The 16979-nt window shown below is 36.9% G+C and overlaps 1 protein-coding gene and 1 pseudogene across 1 annotated transcript in view; one reads left to right on the forward strand and one right to left on the reverse strand.

Annotated features, from left to right (window-relative positions):
• Window positions 1-16979, forward strand: part of CTNNA2 (catenin alpha 2) — a 1370089-nt gene that overhangs the window by 59821 nt on the left and 1293289 nt on the right. The window lies entirely within an intron of this gene.
• LOC101651827 lies at window positions 12812-14033 on the reverse strand (annotated as a pseudogene).

The raw sequence follows: 16979 nt of genomic DNA on the forward strand, positions 1-16979 counted from the left end.
TCCTCTTCACAAGCAAAATATTACACTTATAAAAGAGTATATGCTCTGGGGACTCGTGTAGCTAAGAAAACACCAAACCACCCACCCTGTCACCTGTCCCTGGAATATGTGCCTCTGAATACAGAGATGCTGAGAACTGGCAGGGCTTGAGCGGAGAGTATGACTGACTTGAAACTCTTATAGTTTCACTTCAATAGCTCCCATTCATGTTGTAAGTTTCAATAATTAATGAGGATAGTTCTCTTACTAATTTAGAAGAGGCAATCAATCATCGCATATAAAGATTTTCTTGTTTCATTTTAATATTTTAGTTGCTTTATTTTATTTTAAGTGTGTTGGAATATTAAATTTTATTCTCAGATGCTATTGGTTAATTGCTTTGTTCATGTTGCCAGTCATTTCTGAAGAAGAAGTGTTTTCTTATTGTAAAAAACAGATTTATATCAAGCTGTATTCTGTCTGTATCATGGACAGATTTCTGACTAGAGTGTTGAAATTCTTGTTCCTGTTTTGTGCCAGTTTTGCTTGGCAACAGTGTTTCACATTAAGTCTGTTGATAGTTCAGAGACAATTCCCTATTTTACTTACTGACTTTGACTAAGGAACGTTCCTGCAGTTTCCATTTGGTAAGATTGTGCCCTGAAGTGGACACATATGAAGAACTATCAATCTTTTTGTTGGTTGTTTTGAAAATGTATTCAACTCACTGAAACCTATGTGTTATGCTGACACCTTACTAGTTCTGGGTCCATTACATTTTTTCCTTCCATATTTTTTACTTTTTAATCAAATCACTGTCAAACCAGATTAACCTCAAGTTTTGGGGAAAATGAGATCTTGTTGACTCCTTGTACTTTAGTTTTGCCTTTTTTCTGATTATCGTTATGCATTTTCTTCATAGAACTAGAAGGCTCTACTGACTCATCATTAATACAAAGGTTCTGTGGGTGATATTTCCAGTGAGAATGATGGATTTATACTGAGACACCCCCTTCTCTCATTTAATCTGTACCGTCACAGCTGATGTTTGCACATTAACTGAGCAGGATTAGTGATGAGCCCGTGGCTGAGGGTCATAGGTTCTCTTCCATGTAAATCGATCTAGTTCACAGAAGGTTTGAAGTTCTGACCTTGACTTCCTTAGCAGAATTCTGGGGACTGACCTTGATTCTCAGTTTTATTATTGGTTCACTATGAATCTAAAGAGAGAATGGTCTGCAGAGAGAAAGGCATTGCTGCCTTCCAGTCTAGCACATTTACGGCCAGATTACAATGCTGACAATTCCTGGATTGAGACCAGTCAACATATAGATGCCTAGTTACTTTCTCTGCACAAACTAGGCCCTCAAGGGATGTGTGACGAGTCTTAGTACCAAAGATCTCAGATGCGCAAACTTGCATCTCTGAAATTTAACTGTGATACTCTAGCCATTTTCTAATACAAAGGAAACCCAGTATTAATCAGTATTGCTAAAATAATTTGTATGTAAAATATGCAGTAAAAAATAATTTGGAGCCAGACAAAACTTGGTTTAAAAATCAACTCCCTACTTCAGTAAATTATGTAATATTTCCTTGATTCTCAGTTTTTAAACTTGAAAGTTGGTGGTAATCTATATTCATTAGATTTATTTTAAGATCAATTGTTAAATCAATTTTTGGAGACACTTTTCTGAATTTTGTCCCTGCTGTTTATCTATCTCATCTTAAAAAAATGTCTATGAACATATGAGTTGCTTCAACTAGTGAAGCAATTACTTCCAATTGGAAGAATCTTTAATTCCAATTGGAAGAATCTTTAAAAATCTATGTTATACCTGTATACCTATGTATCTATCTATCTGTATTATTATAGCTATCTTTAAGATACATTCTATTATTTATTTATTTCCTTCCCCCTTCCTCTCCCTATCACCCAGCCTTTCCACAACCCCCAGAAGGAGGCTGTCAGTAGGAGTTCCTTTTCCTACCTAGTTTTCAAACACAATAAAAAATGTCAAAGTCAGAATCTTTGTATGGCAGAAACCTGTTAGAAAAGGAAATCTTAAATGTTTTCCTGAGTAGATACCATGATGCTCACCTTCCTGACACGATTGCTGAAAAAAAAAGGGTGGATAAGCAAATGTGGTGAAGAAAGCTGATGGTGCCCTGCTATCAAAAGAAATAGTGCCTGGGGGATCTTAAAGGCTTGAAGATTAGCAAGCAGTCGTCTAGCTGAGAAGCAACAAAGTCCACATAGAAGAAGCACATCACACACCATTCACATCACTGTGAATTAGGGAGAGGGCAGAGTGTAGACCCAAAGCCTATTTGTAGACAATTGGACATCCCCTTACAGAAGGGTCACAAGGAAGAGACGAGCCAGTCAGGGTGCAGTATAGCACCAATGAAACATACAACTTTCTTCTATTTCTTTAATTCTTCCTCCTTCCCACTATCATGACCCCAATTCTACCTTACAAATCTGGCTAGACCAGATCATGTACACTGGTACAGATAAGAGTTATAAACACAGGGAATTCAGGACAGATAAGCCCCTCATGGCCAATAATGAGAGTAGCAATACCAGAAGGGGAAGGGGAAGGTGGGGGCGGGGAATGCAGAAAGGGAGAACTGATCACAATGATTAACATATAACCCACTCCCAGAGGGATGGACAACAGGAAAATAGGTGAAGGGAGGCATCCTTCAGTGTAAGACATGAAAAAATAATAATAATTTATAAATTATCAAGGGTTCATGAAGGAGGGAGTGTGGGAGATGGAAGGAAAAATGAGAAGCTGTTACTAAGGGCTAAAGCAGTAAGAAAATGTTTTGAAAATTATGATGGCAATATGTATACAAACGTGCTTGACTCAATGGATGTATGTGTGGATTATGATAAGAGCTGTATGAGGCCCCAATAAAATGATTAAAAAAAAGAAATGAGTAAAACTATACCTTTTCAAATGCAAGGTATAGTATAATTTCAAATGCAAGGTATAGAAAAATTTCAAGACCTGAAGAAATGAGGCAATCTGGTTTTGTTTCACTGTACATAAAATTAAAGAAGATCAAACATTACAAACCTCAGTATGGATTACAATTTAATGTAAAGAAGACCAAAATCCACGCAATTGAACCCATAGGTGCCATCATGATGCACAGAGAAAAGATTGAAGTTGTCAAGGATTTTGTCTTTCATGGATAGATCCACAATCAATGGTCGTGGAAGCAGAAGTCAAAAGATCAAAAAATGCCTTTCATTGGGTAAATATGCTGTACAAGATCTCTTTACTGTACTGGAAAACAGGGTTGCTACTTAGGACTAAGCCTTGCCCGACCCAAGCTATGGTATTTATCATTGCCTTATACGCATGTGAGATTTGGATAGTGCATAAGGATGACCAAACAAATGATGTATTTGAATTATGGTACTGATGAAGAATATTGAAAGTAGCAGGGAGAGCTTAAAGGACAAACAAATCGGTCTTGGAAGAAGTCCAGCCACATTACTTTTAGAGCCAAGGATGGTGAGATTTTTTCTCACATACTTTAGACTTATTGTCAGGAGAGACCAGTCCCTGGAGGACATGATGCTGGATAAAATACAGGGGCAGTGAAAGAGAAGAAAGGTTTAAAGGAGATGGATGCATTTACGCAGTGGCTGCCACAATGGACTCAAGCCTAGGAACAATTTTGAGGATGACACAGGACTGCCAGGGTTTCATTCTGTTGGGTTTAGGGTTGCTATAAATCAGAACCTACTAGACGGTATCTAAGAATTTAAGAAAAACTAAAATCAGAAGAACGTCTGTGAATCTTTACTGAATTCACGTTTTAAAAATGTTCCTTCTGGGTAAATTCATTCTACCTGATAAAGTATATCTGATTCCCTAGTGTCTTCAGAGAACAACATTTTTTCAGGTATTTAAGCAGACTATTCTTAAACCTAATAATATGCATAGACACATTATCTTTCTAAATCAGAACTAAGCTTCATCTTCGCTAATATAATTTCCACATTGAAATTGAAGAATAGGCCACTTTCATGATTATTGTGGTCATAATAACTCTGTTACATAAATTTAAATATTTTCTGAGTTGTTTTTGAGTTATCTTCATTAATCTAAAGCCTTTGCCTGTAATGAGAGTCCAGAGCATCACATTTCAATATTTTGGTGTATGCGTTTGTCTTCTTGCTAGCTACTGGCCTTGGTGATGACCAAGGAAAAGCTTTGGGATGGACACATTCTGAAATTTAAGCCAGTTTCCATGAGACTTGTCTGGAAGGAGATAGTGGCAATGACCATTTACAACTGGTGGTCACATTTTAGCTTTCCTTATTATAAAAAAAAAGCTACTCATGCTTCTGACTTTTTCCTTACTAATTTTAAAATAATTGCCTTTCTAGTGGTCTCATTTGCATTCTATTAGCTACAAGTTATACCTTTTACTTTCTGTACATGGAAAATTCCCATAGAACATATTAAATACTTGGAAAATTGTATTAACTTCTTTGGTCCTTTCTCTTGTTTACCTTTAAATGATAGCCTTGTTGATGGTGGCATAATAAATATGGACTAGTGTGACTGTAAAACTGTAAGATTCATTATGTAATTCATTTATTTTCACCCTAGATTTATAGGTACAGACCAGCTTGCTTTAATGCAATTATGTCTATCCTTGGTTGGGCTTTCTTTAAGTGAGGTTGACACTTGCTACTTTGTTGGTGCATCACTGAGGTACTGAACTTAATTAAGTTCGAATTTTCAGTTTAGTAGAATTATCTTTTTGTGCTGTACATAGAGTTTCCTGGTGGAGGTAGTTCTTTAAAACATAATTTCTTTTCGATTCTTAATAGCATTGCAAAGCATCCCTAGGGCATTTAGACACGTATGAGAGAATTTCAAAAAGTTCTTGGACAAATGGAATTAAAGAGATTGGGGTGTTTTATTAAACATTTTTGACACACTTTTGTGAGCCCTTGTGGAGCAGTGGACTGTTAATTGGGCCATTAACTGAGATGTCAGGAGGTGAAAACTACCAGCTGCTCCTTAGGATAAAGAGTAGACATTTACTCATGTGAAGAGTTACAGTCTTGGAAACCCACCAGGGCAGTTGTACCCTTTCCTCTAGGGGTTGATGTGAGTCAGAATTGGCCCCATGGCAGTGATGTGTTTATTTTTGTATATATTGTTGGTATATCCATATTAACAAGCATGCACAAACAGACATGTCCTTATTCGACACCGGGATGTAGTTATTGTTCTATTGTCATTGGTATAAACTGCTCAGTAAATTTAGATAATTGTGATGTGATGGAGCCCCTGGACCTGGAGTCCCAGATCATAGTCTCATGGGATAACCACTCTGGAAGGTGTCACAAAAGAACATCTGGGTAGAGTGTGAGAAAAATGTGGGACAAAACTCAAAACCCTAACAAAAGACTACGCTTACTTATTCTCTAGGAACTTGGTGGTGTTCTGGAGATGGTGTTCTTAATTACTCTTCCAACCTAAACAGAAGTCACCTACAAATATCAATACACCAAACTCAGTGTTATGGAGTCAATTCTGACACCAATCAATGGGCCTATAAAGTGAATAATAAAATCCGGGAGGCATGCAGTCTTCAGAACAATCAACCATAAGAGATCAAAATGGTAACATTTCACAGAGACAAAGTTCAAAAGGCAGGAAGAAATGGAAAGAAGACCAAATGGGAATGTGAAACTGGTATGAGTTTAGGAAGTCCAATCTATGTCATAAAAGAAAATGTGTTTAAATAGTTGAATAGAAAACTGAGCTGTTCTGTAATCATTCAACCAACTACTAATATGTTCTGCATTATGCTTAATTAAAGCAACAGTCACAAAATAATCATTCACCAACTCCAAAATCACTGTTACTGAGGTGGTATCAACTCGTCAGGTCCCTATAAGACAGGATAGAACTACCCCGAGGTTTTCCAAAACGGTAACTGGTTAACAGGGGTACAAAGCTTTCTATTTCTCCCAAGGAGTATCTATTCTGGTGGTTAAAATGGCTGACCTTGGTTTTACACTGGTGACCTTGTAATTAACAAGCCAGCACATCGTAACCCAGGACATCACCAGTTAGTTAACTGTGCCAACCTGGCCGATAATCACACGTGGGGCTAATTGAAAGGCGGAGGGATAAATGGGTGGTGAGCCTCGCCTCTCTAGTTTTCGGGTCTCTTGCTTTGTGATGGTTGCACCAGGGTGCAGCTGCCTTAGCTCCCTGCTTCAGCTTGCAAGATTGACTTCCTACAAGACATCCCCAAGGAGAAGCCGCATGGACCTATCCCGATGCAGCCCTGGGTGCTGGAGCAGCCGTGTGGAGACCTCTGCTAGTGCTGAGATGCTTGTTGGTTCACTGACTCAGCTGTCCTCCTGCAGTCGGCATCATTGCCTATGTTTTGTGAGGTGGAGGACTTTGTGGACTGGTGTTGGGTTAATGGGTTAATGTTGGACTTGTGGGCTTGGGCAGCATTGGTGGGATGTTTTCATGATGCACACTTTCTTTACATAAAACTCTCTTATATATGAGTTGCTGTGGATTTGTTTCTCTAAAGTACCTAGACTAATACAACCAGGGTGTTGTATAATTCATTTTATATGACATACATAGAATAAACAAGTAAGTAGTGATAGAAAATAGACTCTCACATTTTAACTCAAATAGCATGCCTTTGGACGGTGTGGAATGGAGGGTGACTGCTAATGGGCATGGGTTTCTCTGGGGAGTAATGAAAATGTTCCACAGTCAATTATGATGATAGTTAAACAGTTGTGAAATATGAAAGAACAGTAAATTGTATCCTTTTAAAATTGGAGACTTATAATATGTATGAATAATATCTTAAGCAAGCTGTAGTTTATTATTGTTGTTAAGGTGCTGTTGAGTCAATTGCAATTCATAGTGATGCCACGTGCAGTAAAACAAAATACTGCTTAGTCACAGTTGTGGTTATATTCCAGCCCATTGTTGCAGCTACTTACTAAACGTCTTCCTCTTGTTTTTGTTTCATTGTCCCTTTAACAAGCCTGATGTTCTTTTCCTGGGATTGGTCTCTTTTGATAACTTATCTAAAGTATGTGAGGTCAAGTTTCCCCATCCTTGCTTCTAAGGAATATTCTGGCTGTATTTCTTCAAAAATAGATTTGTTTGTTTTGTCTTTTGAGGTTTTTTTTTTCACAGCCCAAAGTACTTTCAATATTCTTTGAGAACATCATACTTCAATTCTTCTTCTGCCTTCTGTATTCAATATCTAACTTTAGTATGTAATTGAAAATATCATGACTTTCATGAATTGAAAATATCTTATCTTTTAGAACAATGTTAAGAAGAAAAGAACTATTATGAGCCCTGCCCTAAAGCGACTTAATGATGTATTGAGGAAGATAATTGATGTATGAGTATCAATTATACAAGGGTATGGCAAAAGACATTTAGTTCCAAAAAAGCAACTTCTTGTTAGGTAGGTCAGGAAATACTTAGCTGGGACATGAAGGAGAATGATTTGCATATAAGGAGATTAAAGACTTTGGGGATGGTTCCTTTTACCAAAGAGCAAATTAAGAATAAAAAATGTATATACAGAATGACTGAGGTTTGTGGACAGTCGGAACTCTTCATTTTGGTTGGAGTGTTTGTAATGATGTTAATAAGGAAGAAGCCTGGTATTGGAGGTCCTGATTATCAAGCTAAGGAGTACATGACCTCTCAGGGTATTGAAAAAAATACTTTAATCTCTCCTCTCCCTCTTTTCTTCCTTTTCCTGTCGTGTTGATTTTGTTACATTATTGGTTTATTAAAGGTTTAAATCCTGCCTTTCATATCTTTAGCATCTATTATTATAATTGTTTAGAAAGAATTTGATAAATGAATGTTGAATAATTAAAATTGAACTTTACTGTCTTGACACTGTAGACATACAGCAGGTTTTAAAGTATTACTTTTAGATATTGGAAGAGAGGACAGAACTGGAAATAGAAAAATTTAAAGTTGATTTTGTAAGCTAGCTGATTAATTTAAAAGAGTTTTGTAGTTCTGGCTTCAAATATGATGATGATGATGATGATAGCATAAATATTGTTAAGAATGTTAATAAATCTATCATTTATGTATCAAGCCACTACTAAGAACTTTATATTGACTATCCCAAAGCATTCTTACAGAAATCTTGGGAGATTCCCAATTTAAAAACAAATATAAATATTCTGAAAAGCTAACTTGAGTGTGATCTATTAGCTGCTCAAAGTGCATGGAATATGGATTTTTATGTTGCTAGGGCTTGACTCCCTGCACCAAGAAAATTTGGTGTTTTAAAGACAACACAATGGAGACTGCTCAGCTACATGAGTCCTCTGCCTATCTTGGGTGACTGCGGAGTGACAACATCAAGGAAGCATTCTGTTTAATTCACTGAAACACACTGCTGTCAGAACATGGGTAAATCTGCTAGCTTTCAAAATGACAAAGTCATTTGAAACTTTTAAATACAGAATTTTGGAAATATGAAGAATGTATACTACAAAACACCAGGTGGTAGAGATTTGGATAGGTTGGGTGTGATACAGGTAGTAATGCCATCAGCAGATTTATAGTAGTACAAAAAAAAATAGAGGTGATAGATAAATTTAAAATAGAATTTAAAAAACTGATTGTCATGATTATTATTGTTATGATAAACACTATTAAGGGTGATGTTAAATATATTATTTATGCATCAGGCCACTACTGTATGGTACATTTCCAAATAAATAATATTTCCAAATAAAAATACAAAAGTAGACTTAGAAAATCTGGTAGTTCAATCATTGTGAATTGTGCCTGGATACTGGCTTTTATTCTAGTGGCTGACTTCTAAGGATATTTTTATGCCTTGTTTTTCATTTCATTCATGGTCTTCTTTGAAATGCATATTTAAAATTAGATGGATCCCGATTTGTCTTTTTTCCCCCTTTGGTTGCTTGTATTGTGGCACTGTATCCAATAACTATTGTCTAATCCAAATTAACAAAGATTTATTCTCATTTCCTTTTAAGATTTTTACAGATTTCACTTGATCTTAGTCAAAAGGCTGAGAAGCGATAGGAGTTTTATAGCGTTAATTTCAATATTTAGATTATTGATTTGTTTATGTGCATTTTTGCGTATGCTGTCAAGTATGGGTCCAACTGATTTTGTGTGTGATTACCCAGTTGTGCCAGTACAATTACTTAGTTGAAATAACTTTTCTTTGCCCCTTAAAGGTTTTAGCACCTTTGTTGAAAATCCGTTGTTTATAATAAATAAATGGCTTTGTTTCTGTAATCTTAATGCTACTCCACCAATCTTTATGCCAATACTGCATTGTCTTGATTATTGAGGCTTTGTAGGATGTTTTAAGATAATACTACTTTTTACTATTAGTGCATTTAAAATATTAATTATAACAGTTCTATTTGTCATTAAGTTTTTCTATTTTTGAAAAATATAATTAGGCTGAATAATTTACTGGATCATGCTTACTAGTTTATCCCTTTATCTCAAAATGTATTTGACCAGGCATTGTAGTCCTCTTTATGCTGCGTGGTTACAGAGGAAAAGTGCCCATCTGAAGACAACCAGTCTAAACAGAGATTAATCATTGTCACCATAAAAATTCTCAAGAAAATAAAACATTCACCAGCATTCCAGGTATAAAATTTGAAAGTGATTTGGTGCTAACTATAATATAAAAGATATTTTATTTTGGCATTTATGTATTTTTTATTGAAACTACATTTGTAGTATGAAAAGAAAAGCTTTGGACAGGTAATGCAATCTGGTGTTTTTTATTTGTTTTATCTAGCCAAATACACAACTGTGCATATGTGAACATCATCCTGTAGCTCAATGTGATAGCATTTTTTATTAATTTGAAAGATCTTATCATTAAAATGGAGTTATATGTTAAAAATCTAGAGTTATTATTTGATGCTAAAATTATGTGTGTGAATGCATAAGAAAAGAGAATATCAATTTATATAACATTGCTATTTTCCAAGATATGGATATGAGTAATAAAAATATATAAACAACATATGAACTCAAATAACAAGAACGTATTTCTTCACAAAATGATACCTTTTGTATGAGAGGTGAAATGTATATCCAACTCTTATAACGATAGGTATATATTAGATTGTATTTTACAGATAATGGTAGGCATTTGAGGGAGAAAAAGCAACACATACAAACACACACACACACACACACACACACATAGACAAACACACACAACCAAACATCTAGTAATAAGGTCCTGTGTTAGTCTGGGTACTTTAGAGAAACAAATCCACAGAAACTCATGTATGAGAGAGTTTTATATAAAGGTTAAGTGCACATCAAGAAAACATCCCAACCTAGTGCTGCCCAAGCCCACAAGTCCAACATCAACCCATTAACCCATATGCCCAACACCAGTCCACAAAGTCCTCCTCCATCTCACAAAACAGATGCAATGATGCCAACTGCAGGAGGAAAGCCGAGTCAGTGAACGTGTAAGTATCTCAGCACTGGCAGGGGTCTCCACATGGCTGCTCCAGCACCCAGGGCTGCATCGGGGTGGGTCCATGTGGCTTCTCCTCAGGGATGTCTTGCAGGAAGTGAGCCTTGGAAGCTAAAGTAGGGAACTGACTAAGGCAGCTGCACCCTGGTCCAACCATCAAAAAGCAAGAAACCCGAGAACTAGAAAGGCGAAGCTCACTGAGCCATTTATCGCTCCACCCTTCAATTAACCCCACATGTGTTTATCAGCCAGGTTGGCACAATAAACTACCTACCTCAGGTCCCATGTATCATATCATTCTCTCATTGTTATTTTCCCTTATCTATGAATAATAGAATGTACATTTTTATAGACACATTTATATGAGTAATACAAATTATTTTTGCATAGTTTAGGATAGGACTTGGGGTTGTTTTGTGCAGATAGACACTTTCCAAACTAAAGGTAGTATCATGCTCTTTCTGCCTTGAGACAAAAGTGGATTTCTTGAAAATAAAGTTTTATACATGTAACCATCATGTCCATCCACAAAAAGAAACCAAGCTCACTGCCATTGTATCCATTCTGACTTGTAGTAGACCTATGGGACATAGGAGAACATTGTCCAAATCTCATCTTGTTCTCTTGACATCTCCGCCAATTTCCAGAGGGCTTTGATCTAGGATTAAGGAATGGGGGATGTATCCATTTAAGATCAAAACAATATTATTTTATCCCATGAGGAAAATAGGCATGTGAAATTTGATACTTATGCAAATGGAGTTGTTTCCACATATAGTTTATGAATTTATTTTTGAAATTATGTGCAAAACATTAAAGAGGCTTTGAAACACATTTTCTTTTAAGTCCACTCATGTAATTATGCTATGCAGAATTCACTCAGTATACTGATGCAACATGCATTTAATTTTTCATAATTTGGAAAATTATACGTTGGTACTCAAAGTCAGTGTAACTAATGTAATCAGAGCTTATTTAATGATACATTTCTGTTCTTGGCTACACTATTGACAGAGAGCACAATAATTTTGCTTTTTCCCGTTACTGTGAGGCAGTAGATCACCACCAGGCCATTTCTGGAATCAAGTCTGATAAGAATGGACCAATGGGAATGGCATGAGGAATACCTCTTTTCCACCTTCCCAGTTTGGTCCTGTTACAGATAGGCTTACACAGATATCATTTACTTTGATTGTTTAATAAAATAGGAATAAATTTGGCCTTGTGATTGGGAGGTGATAAAAATACATGTCAAATATATTATCTGATCAGGCATTGTAGCCCCTGATTTTACTGAATGGTTATAGAGGAAAATTCAATAAAATTTTCTTTTATTTATTTATTTTTGTAGCAAAGCATTTATTCCATCATAAGCACTTACAGTTAGTCATGGAGAGCAGCAGCCTGCTCATGAGACAGGTCCCCGAAAAAGAGATGGTACCCAACTAGTGGTCAGAGACTAATGTTCTATTTTTTAAAAAAAGCAACTCTTATCCAAAGTTGATTTGATTTTAAAAACGAATAGCAGCTATTGATTCACTCTTGTCAACATACCTGGACAATGTACCTCTGGTATAATTGGCAGGTAAAGACAGCTATTCTTACAACGTGATGGTCCCAAGTTATAAAAACAAGCAAACAAAAATCCAACAATGAAACAGTACAAAAACAACCATTTTATCGAAAGGAAAGAAATAATATGCAATCAGTTTAAGACATATACTAACAACCAAACATATATGGGAAAAGAGCAACATGAATTGTTTTTGTAACTGAAGAACTGGAGACTAGGCATGGAAGATGTGCATCATGGAAAGTCAGGTATGAACATTTGGAGTAAGACTCTTAGGACTTGAATCTCCCCTGCCTCCTAAATAAAAATGAGACCTTGCTATATTATACTTCATGGCTCAGACACGTACCTCTCTTGGCTCTATTCCTTACCCACTCTAGCCCTTACTTAAATGAGTCCGAAAAACGGGATCATAGCACAAGAAGAAAAATAACTGCATATATATTCCTCTTTCTATGGCTACTTCACACCTGGGTTTGTTTCTGAAAAATTCCTGAAGAAAATTTAATATAAATCTGATTTTGCTAAATCAAGTCTCCTAGTGAACATTAAGAGAACACCCAGTTTGCACTAAGAGCATTGTTGATGTTACCTAAAGAGGGGTAGCCAAACGTAGTCTCATCTTAAAACCAGTGTTAAAAATCGATCTCGTGGTTGAGAGTAAAATAGGGGAGCCTAAAATCTCAAGTACAGATACATTTAGGACCCTTGCCCTTCTGTATCCACGCTTCCTTCAGGGTCTTCATCATTATAAATGTTCTCTGCCATCTGTCACACTTGCATGACGTTATCTTCTGATACAAAACAGATCATCCAAGGCTCATTGGAATTCCAGGAGAAGTCAAGATATCATGGCACTATGGCCACAACTCTGGTGACCCATCTTCTGCAATCTGGGGGTTGTTCTTTTCCAATTGTACTTCAATCCAAGACCTTCACTCTACAGTCAGTATGACTGGAAGCCAAAATAGTTCCATTGCGAGGCGACCACTGAACCTTATATGAGTCAAAGGAATCCAACTTGAGTTTCAGATTTCTCAGATCCCACAAAGCAACAGTCTTGTCAGCTGATCTTGTGGTAAGAATGAATTCAATATAAGGCCTGAATGAAAGGCCGTTCACTTCAGCAGCGTGAGCTTCAACTGAGTGGATTGGTTCAGAAGTATTATTTGAACAAATATCCCAGATCATGAGCTTCTGATCATCAGCAACCCACACAAAATGAGACTCATGAAGTAGATGCCAGGAAACATCTTCAGCGACTGCAGTATGTCCAGTAAAGATGGTCTCTGCATCCCCCACTTTTCCTTCCTTTGGAACAGCACTGATGTCCCATAGGCTGATTGTAAGGGCACCTGAAGCACTAAGCCACTGCGCACTGATATTGGGATTCCATGCATTCCATAGCCTGCCTTCTGATGTCCATGGAGACGGAAGTCTGAGTTACATGCTTCAGAAAGGCCTGGGTTAGGATGGTGTTTTGGTATGGTCAAAAGCAAGGATATCGCTGAATGGAGTCTTGGTTGCAATGATGCAAGGGTCCAGGGGCATGTAAACCAGCCGGTTGATATCTCCTTCATGGTTGACCTTGATTTCTGTTTCAGTCTTTCCACTGTGAGACCCAAACCTCTGAATTCTTCTTTCTCACGGTCGTAGTGTGAGGCATCTAACAGAGCATCACATTAGGAAGCTGTGCTCTGGCTCTCCTAAGGTGGTTTGCTCATAAGATGTATGGTTGCCCAAAACCAGATGCTCAAATATTTCCCTTCTGGTCTGTTTGCATCTGGAAGCCACTGTGCAGTTAGGCTGGGCCACTCCAGAGCATGGGTCATCACCATATCTTAAAGAAAAGGGTGTTCTTTTTCCATATTTTGTACTCATTAATCAAGCATTCTTCAAAGGCTGCTTCTTTGTCAGCCATGGTGGGCAGGTGGCTTGGCGAGCCAGGAAGGAGCTCAGAGTTAAGCACTGCCACAAAGGCTGGGAGGCTGTGGGACTCTTTTTATTCTTTATGATGCAACTTTTTCTCACTTTTATAAATGTCAATGGGAAAATCAGATTCTAACTCTGAGATACTTAATATTCTGCAGCACACATGTTAGAGAAACCCAGTCTTCAAAAGGTGAACTAAGAACAGTCACTGTTCACTGGTACATGTACCAGCGGAAACAATATAAACTGAGGTGTGATGAAGATTATGAGGTTTTTTTGGTTGTCTAAGTGAAAAGGGTTTATACATTCTCAGCTTAAGAAATCTCACTCTGCAGGGCTTGCATTTTATTGACGTCTCTTGGGACAAAGAATTAATTCACACCTTACCATCCTAATAGACAACGTTTTTCTGCTACACAGTAAACTTTTAAAAAAATGTCTGCTCATCCTTTTCTTCTTAAGAGAAATTAAGAGTCTATGTTATATAGAACAAGGTTGAGAGAACAATGGCCGTGCTTCAGCTTCCGTATTCCTTAGCATCACCTCAATTTCCTGCCATTTTTGTTTTGTAGTTCAAACATCATGTAGTGATATTAACAACCATTCATTTGTAGGCCCATCTCTTTAAGAATCTATTTCAGCTGATCTATTTATTTATTTACTATCTGACTCTCCTATGAAAATAGTAAACTCTGTAAGGGCAGAGATAGCTTATAAAAATGTTTACTCTATTAATTTGTTTAAAAATTTTTTTATTATGGATTATGTGGGGGGTGATGGCGGCATACATTTCACACTATGTGCAATAAACAACTCAAAACAATTCACCAATTCCCTCTGTACCCCCATGTAGGTGGGTTTATTCCTAAGTATTTTGACTATTGTGTGGCTATTGCAAATGCTGTTTTCTTTTCTTTAAGTTATTTTATTGAGGGAATCCATCCATTGTTACAAGCACATTTGTACATTTGATACCATCTTCATTTTCAAAACATTTTCTTTCTACTTGAGCCCTTGGTATCAGCTTCTGCCACCTCCTTCTCTCATGAACCCTTGATAATTTATAAATTATTATTATTTTGCCATGTCTCATGCTGACCGATGTCTCCCTTCACCCACTTTTCTGTTGCCCATCCTTGTGGGAAGGGGGTTATAGGTAAATCATTGTGATCTATTCCCCTTCCCCCACTCATCTTCCCTTTCCCTTCCTGGTATGGTGACTCACAATATTGGTCCTGAAGGGTTTATTTTTCCTGAATTCCCTGTGTTTCCAGCTCTTATCTGTACCCTTGTACATGCTCTGGTCTAGTCAGATTTGAAAGGTAAAATTTGGATCATGCTAGTGTGGGGAGAGGGCAGGAAGTATTAAAGAACTAGAGGAAAGTTGTTTGTTTCATCGGTGCTACACTGTACTCTGACTGGCTCATCTCCTCCCCTCGACCCTTCTGTAAGGGGATGTCCCATTGCCTACAGATGGGCTTTAGGTATCCACTCCGCATTTCCCTTCATTCACAATGATAATGATTTTTTGTTCTTTGATGCCTGATCCTATCAACACCTCATGATCACAGAGACTAGTGTATTTCTTCCATGTGGGCTTTGTTGCTTCTCAGCTAGATGGCCGTTTGTTTATCTTCAAGTCTTTAAAGACCCCAGGTGCTATATAGCTGGGCACCATCAGCTTTCTTCACCACATTTGCTTATGCACCTGCTTTGGCTTCAGTGATCATGTCAGGAAGGTGAGCATCATGGAATGCCAGGTTAATAGAACAAACTCTTCTTGTGTTCAGGGAGTACTTGAGTAAGGCCCAATGACCATCTGCTACCTTAATACTAAACCTATAAATATATGTTCTATTTCCCCATCATCACATATAAATATATTTACATACGTACATGCCTGTATTTAGACCTCTGTAGATGTCCTTTGCCTCCTAATTCTTTCCTCTATTTCCTTTTACTTTCCTCTTGTCCCACTATCATGTTCAGCCTTCATTTGGGTTTCAGTAATTCCTCTGTTACATTGCCCTTGATCAAACTCTGCCAGGCCTCCTACACCCTCCTTGACATCAATTTTAGATCACTTGTTGTTCCCTTGTCCCTAGGTTTGTTAACACTTTCTTTCCCCCACCTACTCCTCTCCCATGTCCCCCTGGAACAATCAGTCCCCTTGTTTTCTCCTCCAGATTGTTTATCCCACTTATCTTATGTAGCTAAACATGCAGAGATAATAATATGCACAAAAACAAATGCTGCTTTCTTGATGACTTGTTCGGAGCTCTCTTCATCAGTATACAGGAATCCAGCTGGCTTTTGCATGCAAATCTGGTATCTTGCCACATTGCTAAGTCTTTCAGTTGTTTTCAACAATTGTTGTTGAATCTTTGGTGTTTTCTCTATATAAAGTAATATCATCTGCAAATAATATGTTTGCCCAATTATATTCTTTTAAAAACTTCTTCTTTGCCCAATTATATTCTTTTAAAAACAATTTTATTAACATATACTTCATATATAATAAAATTTAACAGTTCAATTATATTAAGAATATTTGCATATCACCACAGTAAATTTCAGAAAATTTTCTTCTCATAGTAATTGTTATTAGCTTCCCATCTTCCCTTGCCATGCCTGTAGGGAAATATCAATCCAGTTACTGCCTCTGTAAAGTAACCTATCCTGGATTTTATCTACAGAAAATCATACTAAAGAGAAAACAGAAAGGAAGCAAACAAACAAACAAAACCAACAACAAGGACTGAACAAAACATTCTAAAAAACCTCAATAAAAAATAAAGTAGAAAATATTAAAGAAAACAGAAAGAATGTTAAAATGGGTCAAAAGAGAGATCAAATGATAAGGTATTATATTTTACCATAACTACATTTGCCATAATCAGTTTTATAAACCTCTCTATCTGAAAGCAAGGCTTTC

Source organism: Echinops telfairi, unplaced genomic scaffold, assembly GCF_000313985.2.
Source record: "Echinops telfairi isolate 266 unplaced genomic scaffold, ASM31398v2 ScPeMD7_7467;HRSCAF=8505_1, whole genome shotgun sequence".
Taxonomy (NCBI): Eukaryota; Metazoa; Chordata; class Mammalia; order Afrosoricida; family Tenrecidae; genus Echinops; species Echinops telfairi.